The sequence below is a fragment of the Nerophis lumbriciformis genome, linkage group LG35 (assembly GCF_033978685.3).
Source record: "Nerophis lumbriciformis linkage group LG35, RoL_Nlum_v2.1, whole genome shotgun sequence".
Classification (NCBI taxonomy): Eukaryota; Metazoa; Chordata; class Actinopteri; order Syngnathiformes; family Syngnathidae; genus Nerophis; species Nerophis lumbriciformis.
The window spans coordinates 96,501-102,500 of record NC_084582.2 but is presented as its reverse complement, the minus strand read 5'-3'; the positions used below and the strand labels follow the sequence as shown (position 1 = coordinate 102,500).

General features: G+C 45.4%; 1 protein-coding gene across 1 annotated transcript in view; it reads left to right on the top strand.

The window, feature by feature from the left end:
* f8 (coagulation factor VIII, procoagulant component) overlaps nucleotides 1–6,000 on the top strand; it is a 98,282-nt gene that overhangs the window by 27,079 nt on the left and 65,203 nt on the right. The gene's annotated exons all lie outside the window — the stretch shown is intronic.

Sequence of the window (6,000 nt, the reverse complement as noted above, 5' to 3'; positions counted from 1 at the left end):
ATGGTGGCGCCGTTGGTTGTAGACCCACCGGAGTGCATGGTGGCGTCTGCCGGCCCACCGGACTGCATGGTGGCGTCTGCCGGCCCACCGGACTGCATGGTGGCGTCTGCCGGCCCACCGGACTGCATGGTGGCGTCTGCCGGCCCACCGGACTGCATGGTGGCGTCTGCCGGCCCACCGGACTGCATGGTGGCGTCTGCCGGCCCACCGGAGTGCATGGTGGCGTCTGCCGGCCCACCGGAGTGCATGGTGGCGTCTGCCGGCCCACCGGAGTGCATGGTGGCGTCTGCCGGCCCACCGGAGTGCATGGTGGCGTCTGCCGGCCCACCGGAGTGCATGGTGGCGTCTGCCGGCCCACCGGAGTGCATGGTGGCGTCTGCCGGACCACCGGAGTGCATGGTGGCGTCTGCCGGCCCACCGGAGTGCATGGTGGCGTCTGCCGGCCCACCGGACTGCATGGTGTCGTCTGCCGGCCCACCGGACTGCATGGTGGCGTCTGCCGGCCCACCGGACTGCATGGTGGCGTCTGCCGGCCCACCGGACTGCATGGTGGCGTCTGCCGGCCCGCCGGACTGCATGGTGGCGTCTGCCGGCCCGCCGGACTGCATGGTGGCGTCTGCCGGCCCACCGGACTGCATGGTGGCGTCTGCCGGCCCACCGGACTGCATGGTGGCGTCTGCCGGCCCACCGGACTGCATGGTGGCGTCTGCCGGCCCACCGGAGTGCATGGTGGCGTCTGCCGGCTCACCGGAGTGCATGGTGGCGCCGTAGGTTGCAGACCCACCGGAGATGATGGCGCCGTCTCTTGCAGACCCACTGGGGCGAGAAGTAACTGTGCCTCCCCAGCTGCACTGCTACTCATAGCCCCTCCCCCAAGGGACGGATCCCAGACATCCCCAGATAGGACCACAGACGACAGGGGTGGGAGGGAGAGGGCTTGAAAAGCGGCCAAACTTTTCTTCAGATTAGCCATTAAGTCCAAAGCTTTGTTAAGCCTCTCCGCCATGGACATCTCTGCGAGATTCGAATTTGGCTGGATCATTATGTCAGTGTTTGTAGGTGACGAACCCCAAGATGCTGAGAAGGCGGAAGGCGTTGTGCAAGAAAACATGATTTAATTCAACACTATGGCAAAACAACAAAGAAAAAAGTAACAAAAGGCGCGCACAAGGCGGAGAACAAAATGAACTAAAATAGCACAGAGGCTAACTGTGGACAAGAAACAAAAACACTTACTGTGACACAAAGGAACTAGGACATGAGCAGAGTGAAACAAAAGTAGACAGAGCTACAACGACACGTGTTAAGACAGGTAGTAGTGACAATGATCCAGCAATGACTGGAGGAGAAGGCAGGTTTAAATAGTAGCTGGCTGATTGACACCAGGTGTGGCCAGGTGCCAATCAGCCACAGCTGAGGGGAAGCAGCACTCAGGGAGACACTCAGGAACTGAAGACAAAATAAAAGCGCTGACAGGAAACTAAGACAAACACAGAGAAAAAACTAAAACAGTCAAACTGTCAGGGACAAGCCTGACAACTATATTGTCAAAAGTTTTTGGCCACCCATCCAAATGATTAGAATCACTAATCACTTGGCCCGGCCACAAGTGTATAAAATCAAACACTCAGGCATGGAGACTGTTTCTACAAACATTTGTGAAAGAGAGGGCCGCTCTCAGTAATTTCCAGCATGGAACTGTAATTGGATGCCACCTGTGCAACAAATCCAGTTGTGAAATTTCCTCACTCCTAAATATTCCAAAGTCAATTTTATTATAAGACAAGTGAAGAGTTTGGGAACAACAGTAACTCAGTCAACATGGTAGGCCACATAAACTGACAGACAGGTCAGCATAGTACAAAGACTTTCTGCACAAACAGTTGCTACGCAGCTCCAAACTTTGTGTGACCTTCCAATTAGCCCACGTACAGTACGCAGAGAGCTTCATGGAATGGGTTTCCATCCAAGCCATACATCACCAAGTCCAATGCAAAGTGTGGGATGCAGTGGTGTAAAGCATGTCACCACTGGACTCTAAAGCAGTGGAGACAGCTTCTCTGGACTGATGAATCACAATTTTCCATCTGGCATTCTGATGGACCAGTCTGGGTTTGGAGGTTGCCAGGAGAACGCTACATTTTGGACTGCATTGTGCCGAGTGTGACATTTGGTGGAGGAGGAATTATGGTGTGGGGTTGTTTTTCAGGAGTTGGGCTTGGCCCCTTTGTTCCCGTGAAAGGAACTTTGAATGCTCCAGGATACCAAAACATTTTGGACAATTCCATGGGATGGCACTTAAAGTTCATATGCATATGCATACGCAGACTTTTTTTGGGCTCTGGGAATCACTAATAAGCCGGAGTTCTTTGAACGCAGATTTCTTGTCGGGACATATGGTACAATACAATCGGCAAGATAGGATGGAGCTAGACCGTGTAGTATTTTATACGTAAGTAGTAAAACCTTAAAGTCGCATCTTAAGTGCACAGGAAGCCAGTGCAGGTGAGCCAGTATAGGCGTAATGTGATCAAACTTTCTTGTTCTTGTCAAAAGTCTAGCAGTCGCATTTTGTACCAACTGTAATCTTTTAATGCTAGACATAGGGAGACCCCAAAATAATACGCTACAGAAATCGAGACAAGACGTAACGAACGCATGAATAATGATCTCAGCGTCGCTAGTGGACAAAATGGAACGAATTTTAGTGATATTACGGAGATGAAAGAAGGCCGTTTTAGTAACACTCTTAATGTGTGACTCAAAGGAGAGAGTTGTTTTAGTAACACTCTTAATGTGTGACTCAAAGGAGAGAGTTGTTTTAGTAACACTCTTAATGTGTGACTCAAAGGAGAGAGTTGTTTTAGTAACACTCTTAATGTGTGACTCAAAGGAGAGAGTTGTTTTAGTAACACTCTTAATGTGTGACTCAAAGGAGAGAGTTGGGTGGAAGATAATACCCAGATTCTTTACTGATTCGCCTTGTGTAATTGTTTGGTTGTCAAATGTTAAGGTGGTATTATTAAATAAATGTCGGTGTTTAGCAGGACCGATAATCAGCATTTTCGCTTTCTTGGCGTTGAGTTGCAAGAAGTTAGCGGACATCCATTGTTTAATTTCATTAAGACACGCCTCCAGCTGACTACAATCCGGCGTGTTGGTCAGCTTTAGGGGCATGTAGAGTTGGCTGTCATCAGCATAACAATGAAAGCTAACACCGTATTTGCGTATGATGTCGCCTAGCGGCAGCATGTAAGTACTAGAGAGTGCAGGGCCAAGAACCGAACCCTGAGGAACTCCACACATTTCCTTAACATAGTCCGAGGTCACATTGTTATGGGAGACGCACTGCATCCTGTCAGTAAGATAAGAGTTAAACCACGACAAGGCTAAGTCTGACATACCAATACGTGTTTTGATACGCTCTGATAAAATATTATGATCGACGGTATGGAAAGCAGCGCTAAGATCAAGAAGCAGCAACATAGATGACGCATCAGAATCCATCGTTAGCAAAAGATAATTAGTCATTTTTGCGAAGGCTGTCTCCGTAGAGTGATTTGCCCTGAAACCGGATTGAAGAGGTTCACAGAGATTGTTAGACACTAAGTGTTCATTTAGCTGCTGTGCAACAATCTTTTCGAGGATTTTCGAAATAAAGGGAAAGTGGGACACCGGCCAGTTGTTTACCATGAGGTCAGGATTGAGGTTCGGTCTTTTGAGCAGAGGATGAATAATCACTTTTTTGAATGCTAGGGGAACAGTGCCCGAGGAAAGTGATACGTTTATAATATTTAGCACTGATGGACCTAATAATACAAAAAGCTCCTTGAAAAGTTTCCCAGGAAGTGGGTCAAGTAAACATGTTGTTTGTTTTATCCCACTTACACGCCTTTACAATTCCTCTAATGTTATTTCATCAAAAAGAGAAAGACTATTTTGGAGGGCAGTATCCGTCGTATATACAGTCGTATCTGTGTTAATATAACCCATTTGTAGCTGGGATGCGTTGTCTTCAATCTCCTTTCTAATGAGTTCAATTGTTTTATTAAAGAAATTCATAAAGTCATCTGCCGAGTGGGTGGAGCTACTGGGAGGAGTCCCTTGTTGGGTTAGCGATGCTACTGTACTAAACAAAAATGTAGGATAATTTTTGTTGAGGCGGATGAGATTTTAGTAATATTTAGCTTGAGCTAAGGTAAGCATGCGTTTATAAGTTATTAACCATGCTTGATGGAAAACCTCAAGTTTAGTCGCGCGCCATTTGCGTTCCAGCTTTCTACATGATCATTTATGAGCTCTAGTTTCTTTTGTAAACCATGGGGTATACCTTTTAAGGGGCCCCTTTTAGCTTTAGCGGCGCAATACTATCAATGGTTTCGCGCAGGGCGTCGTTAAAGTTGTTAGTGAGGTTATCAATAGAGCCGACATAATTTGGGAATGGTGCCATTACCGAAGGCAGTAGGCCAGCAAGAGTCATCGTTGTGGCAGCATTAATGTTGCGGCTGCTATAGCAGTTATTATTATTATTATTAGCTTTTTGACAATGAGTCATAGCTTCGAATTTTATAAAGTAATGATCGGACATTACTTTAGTATACGGGAGTATCATAACTTTGGAGGTGGTGACACCCCTGACCAGCACTAGATCTATTGTATTACCGTTGCAATGTGTGTGTTCATTTATTATTTGTGTAAGACCACAGCTATCAATTATAGTCTGGAGCGCCATGCACTGAGGGTCCGATGGGGTATTCATATGGATATTAAAGTCTCCCATTATGATTATATTGTGGGCGTGCGTCACTAGATCAGCAACGAACTCTGAGAATTAACTGATAAAGTCCGAGTAGGGCCCTGGGGGGCGGTAGATAACAGCCAGGTAGAGAGGCAGCGGTGTGACAGACCTCATAGTAAGCACTTCAAACGAGTTTTATTTATATTTAGGTTAGGGGTAAGGTTAAAGTTTTCATTGTATATTAGTGCGACCCCCCCACCCCTTTTAAGGGGACGGGCAATATGTGCATTCGTATAGTTAGAAGGAGATGCCTCATTCAGCGCAAAAAAATCATCTGGTTTGAGCCAGGTTTCGCTAAGACCAATGACGTTAAGATTGTTGTCTCTAATGACCTCATTAACTAATAACGTTTTGGAAGACAATGATCTCATGTTTAAAAAGCCCATATTATAGGTAGTGGGCTGTTTTGAGAAGTTTTTGTTGAAATTATCTGTAGTAGCAATATTAATAATGTTGCGTTTATTATGTGTAGTGCAATTTAAATAATTTTGATATATATATATATATATGTGTGTATATATATGTGTGTATATATATATGTGTGTATATATATATATATATATATATATATATATATATGTATGTGTGGGGAAAAAAATCACAAGACTATTTCATCTCTACAGGCCTGTTTCATGAGGGGGGTACCCTCAATCGTCAGGAGATTACTCCTACCCTCAATCTCCTGACGATTGAGGGTACCCCCCTCATGAAACAGGCCTGTAGAGATGAAATAGTCTTGTGATTTTTTTCCCCACACATACATATATTGCGCTCTACTACGGTATCGAGCACTATTTTTTGGATAACCTTATTAAGACATATATACATATATATATATATACAGTATGTATAGTATAATAGTGCAGCATGGAGGTGCACAGGAAGCATAAGGAAAGTTAAGCATGCTTATGACCAAAGCAAAGATGATTGGCACCAGGGACAGGTGTGTTCTTATTGCCAAACAGGAGCAGGTGAGGGAGCCAGCACTCTGACTCGAAGGGAAGTGCAGAAAGAGGTAAACAGGAAGTGGAAACTGGACAGGAAATCAAACAAAGTATCAGCAACTTGCTTATTGCAGTAATGAATATGAAATCCACATTGTTGCCAGAAAAATCATTTTTGAAATCTTAGCAAACATTTATTAGTTGTTCAACTTTTACTAATTACATTTTAATTTACAGGATTCCTATATTTTCATGCAA